Source organism: Equus quagga, chromosome 7, assembly GCF_021613505.1.
Source record: "Equus quagga isolate Etosha38 chromosome 7, UCLA_HA_Equagga_1.0, whole genome shotgun sequence".
Classification (NCBI taxonomy): domain Eukaryota; kingdom Metazoa; phylum Chordata; class Mammalia; order Perissodactyla; family Equidae; genus Equus; species Equus quagga.
The window spans coordinates 50,923,294-50,941,597 of NC_060273.1; the positions used below are offsets into that span (position 1 = coordinate 50,923,294).

Consider the following 18,304-nt stretch of genomic DNA (forward strand, 5'->3'; position numbering starts at 1 on the left):
ACACCCATATACATATTTTAGATATTATTTTAGTAACATCTCTGACATATAGTCTGTTCTCATCTGGATTATATGTAATTTTATATATTATTTTTTCTTTTAAATGTTATATTTTTAATTTTCTTCTCAAAAGATATTTTCTATCTTTCTACTGCCTCTTTGAGTTTCATCTTCTTAATGATACATTTTATCTTTTTGAAAAGGTGCTCTTTTCTCATGATTTTAACAGAGGTGCGTTTTCAATGGAGAAAGTTAAAAAATATAGAAGAAATAAATACATAGATAAAAATTGCTCATAGTCTCAGCCACTGGAGACAGGATTTGTCCGCCTGTGGCTGTCTTCCCTCCCAGTCTCACCTCTAGGGGTAAGCAAGATTAGTGTGTTCCTATTGAGACAGTAGAGTCTTACGTGGTAGTTAATTCTAATGGGACTGGTAGGGGCACAGGTGTCTCAGAAGGCGACGCATCTACACCTCCCTGCCCAGAGGAAGGCTTCCATCCTCTCCCTCTCTGGGTCACTAGCTCCCCAACGTGGCTACTAAATCCAGGAGGCTGGGGCACGACCAGCCAACCCCGTGGCAGGGAGGGTGTCTGGAAGCCTGGGACTAGGGTCCAAGACGATGCCCAAGGTCAGGGAGTCGGCTGGGCTCCAGATCCCAAGCCCTTGCTCACCCCGGGGTGGGGGTGGGTGGACAGGGCCAGGCCCCCCACAGCGAAGGTTCTAAATAAGGCCCTGGAATCTGCTGTGTCAAGTGACAGCTGAGAATCCCTGTGGCCCAGTGTCCTCTACCACCCGGCCCCAGAGTGACATGGGGGGTGCCGATGGCAAACCAAGACCCCCCGCCCAACCTTCAGCCACCGTCCAGCCTCTCGGAGAAAGGAACTTCTCAGAGAAAACAAAAGTGAGTGAACTACATGACCTGTGACACCCAGCCCGGGAAAGGGGAGTCCCAGCTCTCTATGGCGAGGAGGTGGCCAGTGTTTGACCGAGCTGGAGGAGAAAGGAGGACCACGAGAGGTCTGGTGCAGGAAAGGTCACACAGACCCCTCCTGATGGCTCCAGGAGGCAGGTGTCACTGCCCCCTGTGCATCGAGGCAGAAACTGAGGCTGGGAGAGTGAGTGACTCGTCCACCGTCACACAGGGTTGAGGCGACTCTTAAGACAGACACGGTTAACCCCGTGCTGTCCTCCTTTACCCTGGGTCCGCAAAGGCCTGTTGGTGGCCTCCATCTCTGCAGGCGCTGAGCATCCTGCAGGATCAATTTCCCCAGCACCCTGCCCCCCCTCCCCCTCCCTCCTCCTCCTCTCTCCACCTCCTCCCTCCTCCTCCCCCTCCCTCCTCCCTCCATCACTGCGCAGGCAGGATACTCAGCTCCTCATCTTGGCTTCCCGGCAGCCCCCAGCCCTGGCCTTCACACATAAATATTTATCTAGCGAATTAATAAACACAGAGAGGAGGCCTGCAGATAAAACCAGGCTGGAGCAGAATCTTCCACCACAGGTTCTCCTGGGGGTCGCTACGTGCCCAGCCGCACAGCGCTCTGTGTGTGTATGTGTTGGAGGGGGCAGTGTTGTTGATAAAAGAGGCAGATAGTGGACTGCAGAGGTTTGACAAACAGATTCTGGAGCCAGGCTGCCTGGATCTGAATCTCAGCTTCTCAGCTGTGTGACCTCGGGCAAGTGCCCACCCCTCTCTGTGCCGTCTCCTCCTCTGTGAAACAGTGGAGTGGTAAATAGTCCATGCGTCCTAATTAATGCAGCCTCGCTGGTACAGGAGTCAGCACAGTGCCTGGCACACAGCAAAGCTTTTAGAGTGAAAATAAATACTCGGGAAACGGAGTCAAGATTCCACGATGAAGTAACTTTATGACAAGGGAGAGGCCCCCTTCAGGAGGAGGCTCCTCAGAGGGGGTAACGTCGGAACGTTCTGGAATTTTCCCCCCTCAAACCCGCTGATGACTCCTCTGCTGTCCTCAGAGGCAGCCGGAGCGGGTTTGTTGATTGTTTCCATGGCTCACAAGGCTCCACACGGTCTGGAGCCCAAAGGAACCCCTCGATTTCGCCCCATGAGCCTGCTCTGCTCGCCTCGCCCATGCGGGCTCCCTAGTCCCCCCCCCCCCCCCCGCCCCCAAACCCTGGAGCTGCTTTCCACTCCCCGGTTCTCTCACGCCCCACACCCCTATTGCACGCTGCCCTCTACCACGTGTCCTTCCTCCAGCCTCCTCGCCCACCTCCACCAGGCCGGCTGCCGGCTCTGCCGCAGGAACCCCTCCCTTGAGTCACCCTGGCCCGCAGGCGGGGGACAGACCCTCTCAAAGCAAGGCTCTGAGGATGCTGCCTCTCTGCCTCTGACTCCCCACAGCTCCCCTCCCACCCGCAAGAAAACGCCAAATCCTCGGAGCTCATGGAGCGCCAGACCACGCTGGCCTCTCCTCTCCAGCCGCCTCTCCTCCTGCCCCGCCACTCACCCACTCTGACCACACGGGCTCCCTTGCCGCTCCGCCTCGGAGCCTGCGTCCCTGCCGTTCCCTCCCCTGAAATGCCTTTCCCGCGTGCTCCCACGGCAGGTGCTTCCCCTTCTAGGTCTCTGCCCGGCATCGCCTCCTGAGAGCCTCACCGGGTCCCCCCAGCACCCCACTCTCTCTCTCACGTGTGCACACCCTCCTCATCTTGTCACCCCTTTCCTGCCTTCGTTTTTCTTCAAAGTGCTTATTTCCACCTGAAAATATGTTATATTGTAATAACTGTATTTATAGAACGTATAAATAGTTTATAAAATTTACAACATTGTCTGTTGCTCTGAAGTGTAAGTTCTAGGAGAGCATGAATATTGCCTGAAGGAAAGATGGAAGGGGAGAGCGATGCAGGGAGGGAGGGAGGGAGGAAGGAAGGAAGGAGCCGAGGGTCAGATCTGCTGGGCGGACACAGGAGGGCGCGGGGAGGTGAACCCCAGGCGCTGGGACATTCGAGGGGACGGTGGTCTGGCTGGCTCAGAGATAGGGCACTTTGTGACGTGTGAGGCGGGAGGATGACATTTGGAAGAAAATGTGTGGAGCTTTAAATACGAGAAAAGGGAGCTGCGGCACCAAGAAGCAGAATTCAGTATTGACCCTAAATCCTCTTCCTTTTCACTGGAAGGCAGGGTAGCTTCTAGAAAAGAGAGCGAGGGTCGAGTCCTGTAGCTCGTCCTCCAGCCTCGTCTGAGCTGCTCTGCCGACCCTCCGGCCGGCAATGGGGAGGGTGTGGACCCGGCACCGGGGCCAGGGAGGAGCTGGCAGCGTCACACCCTCTGGAATGCTGCGGCTGCGAGTAACTCGCTCCAGATTCGCGCATTCCCGTCAGAACACGAAACCAGAGGAAAAACCCATGAGGCCCAGATTGATCAGCACAGAACTTAGCAACAGCACAACAGGCTGTGGCCAGCCGCCCTGGCCCGCTAGAGGGGCTTTCCGCCAGGCCCAGGGTTGGGGGACTGGGAGCTGGCTCCACCACCCCTGACAGGCTTGCAGGGCCCAAAGGCCCCCCACCACGGGCGTCAGGGTGGAGGCGCTGGAGCTCCTGCTGGAACCACAGGGCTCCCAGAGATGGTCTGAAATCCCGGCCTTCCCCACGCGCTCCCTTCTATGGGGTCTGAGAGGAGAACGCTGACGGGCGTCCCCACGCGCAGCCGTGGTTCACTCTGCTGGTTGGGCAGCCAGGAGCTGACAAGGGCATGGGGGACTTCTGAGTTTCAGAAACATCCAGATGGTCCGGCATTTCTTGGTGAGTCATGCCCTCCCGTCTTCTCCACCACATCTGGACAGCGAGGAGCTTGGCCGGCTCCTGACCCAGTTCCTCAGTCGTACTTCCCTCCTTCCAGGCCAGCTTCAGGCTCACTGGGCCAGCGTGGGTCTATCTCAAGCGCATGGAAAAGTCCAGAAAATCATACTGCCGACAAGCACCCCTTTCTCCTATTCAACACCTAATGATTTGCTTTATTGGCGTCCCATCTTTCACTTTTTCTTTGAAAAAACCCACGAACTCTCAGATGTATAAGACCTGCGTGAGCACAGGCCTGGGAGGTGGTGGTGGCGGTGGTGGGATGTCCCCAGGCCTGTCCTAGAGAGAAGCAGACCAGCAGAGCTGGGGAGAGGGGTGGAGAGCACAGGCGTATCAAAGCCCGTGGCGGAGGGGGAGGGGGTGTGCCTGGCACGGGTTAGCTGCTCAGGGAGCGGGGTCCCAGCATTGCTGCAGCCTCCCCACTTGCAGCCTGTGAGGCTGGCCCGGGGGAAGATGCCCAGACCGGGGCTCAAGGTCACTGGGCCAGGAACAGGCCCAGGACAAGGAGCCTTGTTGGGAGCAGAGAGAGGACAGCCACTGATCCCCCACTGCTGTCCCTTCCTGGGGGTGCAGGGAGGAGGGCCATCTCCAAGCTGGGTCCCTCTAGGGGGTGCTGAGTGCTAGGACCTGCTGGAGAACAGTGATGTTGCAAGTCACCCTGATTCCCTGCTGCGCCTTTTGGGGAAGTGGAGGCAGGGCACGGGCTTCTCCAGGGGTGGGGGGTCTCTGGGTTCACCCTGATGACCCCTTTCTCCCCCTCTGCAGCAGCTGCCACCTGGCCTGGTTGAACCTGCTCGTGGCCTGGCCGCAGTGGCAGGGAGTTAGGGCTGACCCTTTCAGCTGGGGGCCTGGAGGAGCCGGTGAAGGGCCAGAGCCTGGGATCGCAGCAGCCCCACATCTGCGCGCCTGACTCACGGACTCTGACATAGTGACGGTTTGTGCAGCTTGCTAAGGAGAGAGCACCCAGGCCTGTCCTCCAAGGGCCCCGTCTGAGGCCCCGTCTCAGAGGTGCGGCAGTAACAGGGTCCCTCTGGAGCCCCAGCCCCCAGGGGGGAGTCCCTGCCCCACCTACCAGTCTGTGGCCCGTGCACAGTTTCTCCTCCCTGAGTGTCACCGCTTCCTCGCCTGTGAGCTGGGAGGACTAAGTGACCAGTGTGGCTCGTTCCTGGCACCACATACACTGCAGCCCTCATTCTGGTAAGTACTTGGCGCTCCTGCCACCCTCCACCCCACTGTATTGCAGCAATTCCCAAAGTGGGGTCCCCGTAACCATAGCAGCGTCACCTGGGAATCTGCTAGAAATGAAAATTCCTGGGCATCAGGAACTCCAGCGTGGGGCCCAGGGGTCTGTGTTTAACAAGCCTGCTGGGGGATTCGGGTGTCCACTCATATTTGGGTACTACACTTGTAGGGCATCAACCTGACCATGTCACTTTGCTGTTCTAGAACCTTCCATGTCTCCCCACGGTCTTCTGGATAAAGTCCAAGGGCTCTAACCAGCGTTGGAAGCCCTCCCCCGGTGGACCTGACTGGTGTAGGTGCTCAGCCTGTTTTTCCAGTCAGATGACACCCTGCTGGAGGGTGTCGGTGACCGGGGCCTCAGTCCTGGGTGCTGGGGCCCCAGCGCAGGAGGCAGGAGAAAATGATGGTGTGTGATGGCTGCGTGTGTAGCTCCCAGTTGGAGTCTAGGCTCAGAGTCTGGCCTCTTCCTGTGTGAGCCAGGCAAGCTGCTTCACTGCTTGGAGCCTCAGTGTCCTCATCTGTCAAATGGGCACGATAATTAAGCGCCTGCTTAGGTCGCTGTGAGGATTAAACACCATCGCCAGTGCAACGTGCTCAGCTGGTGCCTGGCGGGTGCCTCATAGCATTGAGGGTCCACAGCCCTTCTCCAGACCCTCAGGCGGGAGCTTTCACAATTCTGAGTTTTTCAGATTCTAAAAAGGGAAATACACCATATATTACACAGCACATCCAATGGGGGGTCTTCTATTAGAAAAACATACTGATGTTTCTGTATCAAAATGTATGAATATGCAAAGTATTGCAAATGATATAGACTATTAACAAGTAGCTTCTCATCAGCTAAGGTCATGCTAAGGCTCTTGGACTTTTCCAGAAGGTGATGGGGAGCCGTCCAAGGGTTTAGAGCAGAAAAGTGACACGGTCAGGCTGATGCCCTAAAGAGCAGTGCCCAAACATGGGCGGGTGCCAGGATCACCAGAGGGCGTGGTCAACATAGACCACTGGCCACACACACGGTCACTCGGGCCTCATGGCGGCTGGTGAGGAAGGCGTGGTCACTCTCCCGTTTTACAGATCTTTCTGCAGAACACTGAGGCCCAGGAAGGTGAAATCACTGGCCCCGGTCCTTGCAGCTAAGTGGTGGGCTTGGGACTTGTCAAATGACTTTTGGGGCCAAATTTATGAAAAACCTTTTGGTTTTCAGAGATGAACTGCCCTCCTGCTGGGCTCCATGAGAGGCCTGTGACAGAGGGAAAGAACACAGGCTTCGGGATTCAAACCGGTACCAACACTTCTTGGTTGTTTCACCTCAGTCAAGTAACCTTGCCTCTCTCAGCCTCAGTTTCCCCATCTGCAAATTGGGATTAGCAGTTGTCCTTGGGCAGGGTTGAGGGAGGGCATGCTGAGATGAAGGGTGCTGGGCACCAGGGGAACCAGGAGGAGCAGCATGGCTACCGGCTCTGCTCTCCTCTGGGGCACCGGCTGAGCCAGGGAATTACCCAGGCCCCGCCCCCGCCCCCGCCCACACCCCAGCATGCCTGGGCCTGGGCTCCAGACCAGGAGGAGCGCTTCCAGCCTGCTCTGCCCAAATAGTGCAGAGCTGGCTCTGTTGGTGGCTCTCTGTGGTGATGGCACCTGAATAGGATGGGGCGAGAAAGCTGCCTCCACACCAGGCACCCGCAGGTGCTCTGCCCGCCCCTGGGACGCTGCAGGAGACAGGCCGGCTCACCCAGGCTGGCAGGGCCACTGCCATCTGAAGGAGGCCACAGGGCAGCTGGGCCTTGGCACACGAGCCCTCCAGGGAACCCAGCAAACGGGTGCTTACTGAGCCCAGGTGTGGGCTGCTCTTCCCATTCCAACCGTGGAAGTGGCCGCATTTCCAGTCCGGGCACTGACTGTCTCTCTCTCGAAAACTCTTCTTTCAAAGTTCAACATCTGGTGACCACCGCAGCAGACTGAGGAGCTCGAAGTTTCCAAAACCAGAGGCCTGAGTTCAAACTCCAGCTCGGCGACGGCCAGCTGTGTGATCTTGGGCAGGTCCTTGGCTCTCCGTGCCTTAGTTTCCTCAGCTGTAAAGGAGCTGCCACCTCTGTCCTTCTAGGGGTCAGATGGAAACCTCGGAGATGCCCTTGGCTCAGCTTTCTCTCACCCCCACATCTGAGCTACCAGGAAGTCCAGGCGGCTCGACCTCCAGATGTTTCCAGAACCCAATCACATCTTTCTCCCGCCAGCTCTACCCCGCTGCTCAGAGCCACCACGGCCTCACCTCCCTGCTTGCACCCTGGCTCCATGATGCTCCTTCTCAGTGCCCTGCAGTGCCTCCCCGTCACTGACGTCACATGTGTGCCCCGCGCCTCCCCCACCCCCGCCGCCTCCCACCGCTCTCCCCTGCTTGCTCTGGCCGGCCACCCTGGGCTCCCCCTGTCCTGCACATCCTTCCCTGATGCATCGCCCTGGCTGTTCTCTCTGCCTGGAATGCTCTTCCCCAGATGCCGGCCTAGCTGGCTCTCTCGCCTTTGCTGGGTCTTTGTTTAAATGTCATCCATCTGACTCCAACATTTAAAGGGCGGCCCCTGTCGCCCCAGACCCCCCCGATGCCCGCTTGCCTTGTTTTCCACACGCTCTAATCGCTGTTTAACACACCCTGTATGTACTTCAGGTGGCTGTGTCCTCCCGTCACGGAGTGTGCGCTGCAGAGGGCAGGGGATTTTGTGGTTTTTTCTCTGCTGTGCCCCCACACCAGAACAGCATGTGGTGCATGGTAAATACTTACCTAGCATTCAGGGCCCACTGCAGGTTTGTCGCGAGGGTAAATGAGTTCCTGCAGAACACTTGGCACGCGCAGAGCTCCTGGGAGGCGCTCCGGAGTTCTGCTGCGCTGCTGGGCTTCCAGACCCCTGCTAAGCCGGGGTGTCCGGAGCGGGCCGGCTCTGCCCCTGCCGGACGACGTCCTCTTGTGCACACTCCTGAGGCTGTGAAGGGCCTGGGTGCCCTCGAAATGCTGAGCAGTGACGGGGTGGAGGAGGGGCCGCAGATGAGGCCCGAGAGGCCGGGCTCCATGTGCTGAAGTGCTGGAACGCAGGGCTAGGGGTCGGGGCTTTCTCTGAGGGCATGGGGAGCCCCAGGGAGGCCTTGGTTGGGGGTGGGCAGGGGAAGGGGTTGATGACTCTGAGAACCAGGACCTGTGCCCTTCGAGGTCTTAAAGGGGAAGCTCGCTGTGGCAGCAAGGGACTGAGGACGCTCTCTTCCTAAGGGAAGGGTCTTCACTTCAGCCCCCTGCCCATGGCCGGGAGAGCAAGAGGGACCCCAGGCACCCCACCCCGTGCCTAGCCCAGGGTTGGGGAGGAGGTGAGTTCCCGTCTCCGGCAGTTTTCCAGCAGCAGTCCTGGGTCACTAGGGAGGAGAGAGAGCGGCTGGACCGTGGGGTTCTCTGACCCGCAGGAGGGGTGCAGATGGTCTCCCAGTGATGGGCAGGAGGTGGGCTCAGTGCACTGGGGGCTTCCGGGGAGGGTCTCTTCACCCATTCCTCCAGCACGTGCTCAGCGAGCACCTCCTCGTGGCCAGGAGGGTGCCGGGCACTGGATGCACAGCGGGACAAAGATGAGCAAGGCCCTGGCCCACCTGGGCTTGACCGTCTGGGGCAGGAGGCAGCAAGCCAACCGACGAGCCGACAGTAGTGAATTAGAGTTGTGGGCCCTGCTGCGAAGGGAGTGGGCCTTTCACTGGAGAGACTGATGCCGACTGGGGATCTGGGGAAGGCTTCTCAGCGTTCTCAGCGAGGACCGCATCGAGCCAATATCTGAGGTCAGCAGGAGGTCTTCACACAAAGAGGAAGGGGAAGAGCCTTCCAGGCAGAGGGAACAGCAGGGGCGAGGCTCAGAGGCCACTCCCCACCTAAGGCTGCCCAAGATGATGCTGGGTTTTCCAGAACTGGTCAGAACCCGCATTTGGGGAATCCACTTTTAAAAGCAAAACTATTAGAAGGGAGGCCCAATGTCATGCTTACTAGGGTCTCCTCTGCCCTTTAAAAAACAGAATGTTTATCCCCCGCCCCTACCGGCGTAGGAGAAAAGAGGTTCGCCAAGAAAGGAAGAGAGGTGGAGTCAGCACTTCCTCCTTTGGAGGTGGGAACAAGCTCACCGAAGAACAGAGGGAAAATTAATTAATTAAAGGATTTCATGCATTCAATATTTATTGATCCCTTACCGTGTGCCCGGCATCGTCCTAGTGCAGGGCACACAGCTCTGGACAGGACCAAGTCCCCCTTCACAAAGCTTACAGTCTAGCAAGAGAGACAGACAGTTAACAAGTCAGCAAATAAAAATATCACTTCAGGAGTAAAATGATAAGTGCTATGAAGAAAATAAGGCGAGGGTAGAATGGTTTAGGGGCGGGGTTGGTGGTCAGGTAGGGCCTCTGTGAGAGGATGATATTTGAGCTGTATAAAATGAGAGAGGAAGCCTCAGAGGACGAGAGGTATTCCACACGGAGGGAACAGCAAGTGCAAAGGCCCTGGGGCAGGGGTGGGGAGGCAGTTTAATTGGTTTGAGGAGCAGCAAGGAGGCCAGCATGGCTGCAGCGACATGAGGGAGCAGACTGGTGGTAGGGGAGAGGGCGGGGAAGCACTGGCAGGCAGGTCAGGCAGGGCGGTCAAGTTCCTCAGGGTGTGGGTAACCCTGTGTTCAGGGCCTAGGGACTGCCACAGATGTTCCAGCAGGGCTGGGTTCAACCAACTGTCTGCTCTCAGGCACAGACCAGATGAGATAGCGGCTCTGTGCAGAGATGTGGTCCCACAGACCCCACTGTCCCTTCCTCCTACTTTTTTTCTAAGTCTCTCCTTCTAGAATGTTCCATTAGTCCAGTTTGGGGTGGCAATGGTGACTGCGGTGGGGAGGCTGCAGCTGGAGGCCTAACGTCCTCTCCTCCCGGGCACAGCTCTTCTGTTCCCAGTCAATATACTGGCCGGATTGACTTCCTTTCCCCACTGTTCGCTCTGGATCCTGCTCTCTGCCTGGCCCCATCGAAAGTCCCCACACCCCGTGCTGGGCCCTCTGGGAGCTCCAGGCCACATGCTGGTCCCTGCCAGTCTTCTTATGAGCCACCTTGCTGTCCCCAACCCTGCTTTCCTACCCTTTGCCTTTGGGTCTGGGCTTCCATTTGCTACCTCATCTTGGTTGGCTCTTGGCTCTGACCTCGTCAGCTGGTGACATATCCCATCTGATGGCCAATTAATTGATCTGCAGTTGTAGACGATGATGTGTTTGCCCCGTGTTGACACACATCCCTGTGGCCAGGCCCTCTGTGGGGCGATGGAGATGAAAAAGACGTCTGCCCCCAAGGAGCTCCCAGGCGGCAGGGGCGACAGAGCTATAGAAACTCGGCCGGAGGAGTAACGCCTCCACGCCCACAGCCATCTTCCTTTGCTGTATGGTCTATCATTTTTCAAGTTTATATCTGGAAAAATTTCAAATCCACAGAAGAGTTGCAAGAATGGCTCAATAACCACCCATCTGTCTTCACCTAGAGCAGGGGCCCCTCAGCTTCTTGCTCGAAGGGGCGGTTCCGGAGGCAACAGCTAGAGACATTTTTGGTTATTACAACTAGGGCCTGCTACTGGCATCTAGTGGGTAAGGCCAGAGATGCTGCTAAACATCCTGCAATGCACAGCATGTGGTGACTGTCCCTCACAATAGGGAATTTTCTGGTTCTCATGACAATGACAAAAAAATTGTGGTGCTGGATGTTAACTAAACTTACCTCACAATGCGTACATATATCAAATCATTATGCTGTACTAAACCAATACAATGTACTAAATGTACTAAAACCAATACAATGTCATAGTGATATGAATATCAGACAAATAGACTTTAAGCAAATATATTAATAGGGATTATGAAGGAAAATACATAGAACCAAAGGGAAAATCCTTTAAGAAGCCATAACAATCATAAACGTGTATGCACCTACAAGCATAGCCTCTAATATATAAAAGGAGAAATTTACAAATCCACAGTTAATTTAGGATAATTTTAATATATCTCTCTCACGCAGACAAGAGAGAAAAGATACAGATAATTTCAGCAACGAAATATACGAACTTGGTTATATATACACACCAGCAGACACTGAGGGGGTCCCCTCTAGGACCACGTGGTACCAAATCTCATAGTATCGGGTGGTTATCCCCAATAGCCCTGGAGATTACATCATTACAACAAAGTGATGAACTTGGAATTGCTGTATCCAACTCTAGAAAACAAAAGGGAGAGAGAATTTTCTGGTCCAAAATGTCAGTGATAACCAGGTTGAGAAGTCCTGCTCTAAACTGACTGACGGGTGGGAAATGTTTTGACTCAGGTGCTTCAATCTCTCTCTCTCTCTCTCTCTCTTTTTTCTTCTTCTTCTTCTTCTTCTTCTTCTTTTTTTTGAGGAAGATTAGCCCGGAGCTAACACCTGCCACCAATCCTCCTCTCTCTCTTTTTTTTTTTGCTGAGGAAGACTGGCCCTGAGCTAACATCTGTGCCCGTCTTCCTCTATTTTATGTGGGACACCTGCCACAGCATGGCTTGCCAAGCGGTGGGTAGGTCCGCACCCAGGATCTGAACCAGCAAACCCTGGGCTGCTGAAGCAGAATGTGTGAACTTAACCGCTGCGCCACAGGGCTGGCCCCATATTTCTTCTTATTATTATTTTTATTTTGTTTAGCCCTTTGGGAGTACATTGTAGACATCGTGACTCTTTGCCCCTAAATACCTCAGTACCCTCTGTATAATCACAGTCCACATTTGATACAGTACAATTATCTTGTGTACGATTTATGTTCAGATGTTGCCCATTGTCCCGACAGTACCGTGGCAGTGTTTTTTTCCCCCATCTGAAATGCAGCCCAGGATTAAGCCTGCATTCAGTTGTCCTGTCTCTTTTCTCTCCTCTAATCTGAAACAGTTACCTCCCCAGCCCTCTGTGTCTTTCGCGACCTTGACATTTCTGCAGAACACAAGCCCATTGTTTTGTCGAGCGTCCTTGTCCTTGGATGTGGTTTGTCGGGTTGCTTCCTCATGATCAGCTCCAGGTCCTGCGTTTTTGGCAGGAAAGTCTGGCAGGGCCGCCAAGGTCTCAGTGCTCACGGCGGGAGGCACGTGACATCCGATGGTCCCAAATGTTCTCTTTGCTGAACTGGTATCTGCCGGATTTCTCCACTGTGAAGTACGCTTTCCCTCCAGGGATTAATAAGTAACACGGAAACGGGTGCTTTGAGCCCGAGGACATTCCTGCCCACCCACAACGGACTTCTCCCCGCTGACGCTTCTCACCTAAATCAGGTTTTACTCTCATGGAGCCAAATGATTTTCTAACTCCATCATTCCTTGAGGCTTCTGACTTGACGATTCCTCCGCACCCACTGGTGACAATGAATGCGTTTTTCCTACGACAGTAGTCAGGTGATGATTTTATAGATCCATCACTCCCTCTCTGTCTGTTAGTTGGGACTCTTCTCTCCCTCCGTCATCTTTCCTTCCTCCCTTTTTCCTCCATTTTATATCTATCTGGGTAACTCTACGCATTCTTTCTTAGTCAATATGTTATAACCTGTTGCCTTCATTGCTCAGTGCTCAGTTGTCCCCTCTAGGTCAATACTCAAATTGTTCCACCGTTGGCAATGGTGGTCTCTATCCTTTTCATTTGTCCCCATCATTCTTCAGGCAATTCCTTGTTTTCTGCCAAAACTTGATGTTCCGGGCTCCTCTTGTGTTTTCCCTGTTTCAGCCTTGGAATCATCCGTTTCCCCAACTTGCCCTGGTTCCTTTCCTTGGGGAGTGATCTTTAGAAACCAAGATCTGGGTGCTAGGTGGGCTCATTGTCACTGGGGTGTCGTTGACCCCACGCCCTTTCAGCAGACAGAGGTAGAAATCAACCTTCATTTGTGTTTAAATATATTTACATCATGAGCTCATACCTTCCTCTCAAATTCCCGTCAAGCACCACAGGCTTCTTTCTCATCTTCCCCTTCCATATTTGTCGCCCCCTTGCTGAAAACCCTGACTCCCATCAACATTAATATATGTGCTCATTTGCCCGGTGCTACGACAACCACAAAATAGTTTCAACCGTGGCGAACACCAGTAAACCTATCGAGTAACGTTTAGGCTTTCCTTCCCGTTCCGCCGCCTTTAGAGCAAAGGTACCCTTGTCTTTCGGCTGTGTTGAGAGGTTGCTCGGAGTCACTGTTTTTCTGCTTTCTGTGGTATCATGCTATCACAGTATATGAGACCAATTTGCTCTACAGTTAGATTAACTTGCTTTTATTTGCATTTAATATTAGGTTTTTGCCTGTTCTTGTTCATTTAGTTTAACACCTTGCTTAGCTGCTCTCTGGCTCTGCCTCCTGCGACACTGGACGATGTCCTGAGCTAAAACGCTGGGCGCCGGTCGTGCTGTGGGGGCGCCTCTGCTCCAGGGTTTCCCGAATGTGGCTGCGTTCTCCTGGCTGTAGCAGAGACGGTTCCACACAGACCTGGCATTAAATCACCATCAATCACGCTGTGAGAAATGCATTCCTTTTCTGCTTCTCCTTCCACCCTCTGCTGACTTCAAGGAGAATGTCTCAGGTGGTGCTACTGTGGCTTGAACGCCTCTTCAGCACTTGCTGATCTTCCTTTGGAACAAGGAGGCAGAGGCCTCAAGCAGGAGCCTGCAGAAGGCAACGCTATTTAGAGGGAAGACACAACGTTGTTTTATTTATCTGTTTGTTTCTTAGAGCCCGGCTGCTTGGTTTCGAATGGTAACCCTGCTTACTTTTCAGCTGTGACCTTTGGCAAGTTACTTAAGAGCTGTGTGCCTCAGTCTCCCCGTCTGCCTACTAGAGCTATAACGGCACCCCTCGTAGCATCGTTGTGGGGATGAATGAGTTAATGTTGGTAAAGTGCCCCCCGGAGTGCCTGGCACGGGGTAAGCTCTATTATATTCATTTTATGGCAACTTTCTGTTGATAGGAAGCGAGTCTAGTTTTCCATTTGGGGTAGTGATGTAACATTTCCTTTTAAGATACATTTAGTTCAATGAGCCAATTAAAAACAAAGGTTAAGTTAAAAAATACGTGGCCTGCAAAAATCTCCAAAGCACTGTGGCGTCAGGTGGACCCGTCCCTGCAGGTTTCCTTTCCGGCCAACTTCTCAATAAAATAATGTCCGTGAAGGGACACTGCGCAAACTGTAAAGCGCTCTCCTTCCTCCCGCCCTCCCTTCATCCTCCCTGCCATCCCCCTCCTCCCTCCTCCCATCCTCCCTCCTCTCTCCTCCCTCCCTCCTCTCTTCCTCCCTCCTTCCTTCCACAAATAATAACAAAGACTCCAGCCAGGTGCTGAGTCGGGCCATGCGGTTCCAGAGGTGAGTACGTCACGAAGCCCGTCCTCCTGGAATTCACAGCCTAGTTGAGGAGGCAGACTGGTAGCCGGATAATTATTGCTCTGTGGTGACTGCCCTGATGGTGGAGTTCAGCAGAGCATGTAACTGGAGCATGGAGGGGTGGACTGCCTCAGCAGCCCAGGTGACGGGGGCGGGTCAGACACGGTTGCTGAAGCCAGACCTACACCTTGAAGACTGTGCAGGATCCATCGGGGTGAAGGAGAGCGGGAAGGCGCCCCCCACAGAGGGCTTCATCCGTGTAAAGGTGTGCGGCCTCAGAGAGCACGCGTGGTGTGTTAATTCAGGAGAATCCACAGCACGTCAGGGTGGTGGCGTGCGGGGCACAAGGCTTGGGGTTGAACAGGAGGCTGGAGAGGGCCACGGGGTCACGGTAGGAAGGAACCAGAAGGCCAAATGGAGATCTGAGGCTTGACCCTGTACCACTGGGAGCCGCTGAAGGTTTCCAAAGGACAGCACGACGTGGTCACATTGCACTGGAGAAGGTCATTCGGGCGCAGGGCCAGCTCGGAGGGGCAGGCCTGGAGTCTGCACTGGGGGACTCTCTCAAGCCTGGCACCACAGTCCCTGTGCCCCAAGCCTCCACCCCTTCCTGAGCCACCTAGGAGCCTGGCTCCCCAGAGAGGCCCCACCCGGCACGGTAGGCAAAGACTGGGTCACCCTGCCCCGGCCCCCATCGCAGCCTTGCCATTCTCTGGCTGGGTGGTCTTGGACTAGTTACTTTCCCTCTGGAAGCCTCGGTTTTTTCCTCTGTCCCATGGGCAGAATCCCACCTGCTTCAAGGACCACGGTGAAGCTCAGTCATGGCACCACAAGCGACAGTCCTTTGTGCCTTGTCCAGGGCCGTGTCTGTGCATGGGCTGGGTGTTTGTACCCAGTTTCTCAAACTCCCATAGCGCCTGGCTGAGTCAGAGCCTCAGCATATTCGCTGCCCCGCGCCCAGCTCGGGGAACTCCACCTGCTCCTGCCCTTTCCAGGAGATGCTCTAGGGTTCACTCACCATTGCTCTGTGCAAACAAGAGGTTGCCACCGTCTCCTGATGGCCTATCCCCAGCACTGACACCTGCCCCCACTCTGGATAGCCCCACACTGGAGGACCCTTTACCTGGGTCACTATATGCTCTGACCTCCTTCTTGTGAGTCGGGGGACAACACAGGCTCAAGCCAAATAGTCTTTCATTCATCCATCCATTTATTCATCCATCCATCCATCCTTTTGTCCACCTATCCGTCCACCTGTCCATCCATCTGTCCATCCATCCATCCATCCATCCATCCGTCCATCCACCTATCCATCTGTCTGTCTATCCATCCATCTGTCTGTCTATCCATCCATCTAGCTCTCTATCCATCCATCCATCCATCCATCCATCTGTCCACATCCATTCAACCTCTGTCCGTCATCCACTCATCTTCATGGAGCCCCTTTGCTGTGCCAGGTGCAGTATAAGCTCTGGGGAGAGAGGGATGAGTGAGATGGACTTGCGCTTGCTCTCACACACAGTGTGTTTGTTCAGGAAAACGTAAGCACACCAAAGTGGCGGAGTGTGGAGTCCAGGGTTTGGGGGATTGAGGCACAAGGCTGGAGAGGTTCGCAGGGTTTAGGGTGCAGTCTGACGGAGGAGATGAACACACACAAGTAAACAAGATCATGTTAGCCTGTCACAGGATGAGGAAGGAAGGAAACAGGGCCATCCGGGGAGAGATGACAGGGTGTGTTGGAGTGGTGGCGTCAGGGAGAGTGGGGCTCTGCGGGTTAAGTGGACTGGACCTGCTGATGGGTGAGCTCAAGGGATCCTGAGGGGCTGCAGCCAGAGAACTTGTAGCCCTGAGGGGGGATGGCCCTCCAGATGGCTCTGAGGCTTCCGGGGCCCAGGGAACCATCTGCCCCTGTGGGGAAGACCTGGGTTCAAGTCTTGGGTCTGCCACTCCCTGACTGGTGTGACATTGGACAAATCACCTCCCCTCTTGGACTTGCAGTTTCACTATCTCTAGAATGGGAATCTTAATGGTAATGTCCCCTTGAGTGACGATGATAATGTACTTTCTCAGATTTCGGTGATGGCTTTCACCTGAGCTTGCTTTATTTACTTTTTAAATTTTTGTTTTATTACGGTAAGACACTTAGGATGAGATTGACTCTCAAGAGCTGTTTAAATGCACAGCACAGTATTGTTAACTAGAGGCACAATGTTGTACAACGATCTCTGGACCTTATTCGTCTTGCACGACTGAAACTTTATACCCATTCATTACCCCTCCCCTCCCTCATGCCCCCGGCCCCTGGCAACTGCCAGCGTACTCTCTGATTCCATGAGTTTGACTCCTCTGGTGACCCCACATAAGCCAAACTCGGCAGTACTTGTCTTTCCGTGACTGGCTTATTTCACTTAGAACGATGTCCTCAAATTTCGTCCGTGCTGTTACATATCGCAAGATTTCCATGCTTTTTAAGGCTGGATAATATCCCATTGTATGTATATACTGCATTTTCTTTACCTCTTCTTCTGTCCATGGACATGCAGGTTGTTCCCACATCTTGGCTGTCGTGAATAGTGCTACAGCAAACATCAAACTAAAAAGCTTCCACCCAGCAAAGGAGACAATCAACAGAGTGAAAAGGCAACTACAGAGTGGGAGAAGATATTTACCAACCATGTGTCTGATAAGGGGTATATAGCCAAAGTACATAAGGAACTCCTACAACTCCACAGCAAAAAATTGAATAACTCAATTGAAAAATGGACTAAGGACTTGAATTTTTCCAAAGAAGACACACAAGTGGCCAACAGGTACATGAAAAGATGCTCAACGTCACTGATCATCAGGGAAATGCAAATCAAAACCTTATACCTGTGAGGATGGTTGTTACCAAAAAAACAAAGACAAGTGTTGGTGAGGATGTAGAGAAATTGAAACCCTCACACACTGTTGATGGGGATGCAAAATGATGCGGTCGCTATGGAAGATAGTATGGAGGCTCCTCAAGAAGTTAAAAGTTGACTACCATATGATCCAGCCACCCCACTTCTGGGTACTTACCTGCAAGAGCTGAAACCAGGCTTTCTTTTGCAGTGGGCAGTACTCTCCTTCCCCAGGTGCCCACTGTCCAGAGGTCCCTGCCTTTCTCCTGCACTACCTGCCTCGGGCCTGGGGCCTTTGCTGGGGTGCTCAGGAGCTTCTGAGGGTGGGATTAACAGGCACTGAAGCTCGGTCACCTCCACAACTTCTAAGTCGGGTTTCTCACCAACGATGTGAAGATTTCATGGAACAAGGGGCCTCTGCCGCCACCTGCTGGGCACCTGGGGAAAGGGCTCTTACGCCCCAAGGAGCCCTTCCTGCTGTCTGGGCATTTATAATGCATGCCAGCAATAGCAATAACAATAGCTGTGATTTATTAAATGATTGTCAGACATTGTACCAAGTGCTTTCAAGACACGATGTCTTAATCTCCAACAGCCTTGAAATGTGGCTGCCTTATCCTCATGTATTTATATAGAGAGATGAGGAAGCATGCTCAGCAAGAGAAAGAATGGTCAACATCACACAGCCAGCGACTGGCCAGTGGATTCGAACCCAGGTCTGTCTGGCCCCAAACTGGGGCTGAGCAGTGTCCTGGAGAAAGGCAGAGAGGGAGCGAGAGGGTGGGCAGGAGAGGCTGGAGGGCCGTAGAAGGTTCTGGAAACTACTCCTGGTGCCCTTCCCGGGAAGGTCCATTCACAGCTACTCCCTCTCTGGATGCCCAGGGCCTTGCTCTGAGTCCTCCTCAGCACATCCTTCTGCCCACCTTGGGCGTGCACTCCCTCACCCAGCATCA

The 18,304-nt window shown here is 54.0% G+C and overlaps 1 long non-coding RNA gene across 1 annotated transcript; it reads left to right on the top strand.

Annotated features, from left to right (window-relative positions):
• Window positions 1-3,385: 3,385 nt before the first annotated feature.
• LOC124241484 (uncharacterized) lies at window positions 3,386-17,921 on the top strand. Its single transcript, XR_006889225.1, has 3 exons — window positions 3,386-3,763; window positions 4,586-5,017; window positions 17,013-17,921. It is a non-coding gene; the product is annotated as an uncharacterized LOC124241484 (long non-coding RNA).
• The last annotated feature ends 383 nt before the right edge of the window (window positions 17,922-18,304 follow it).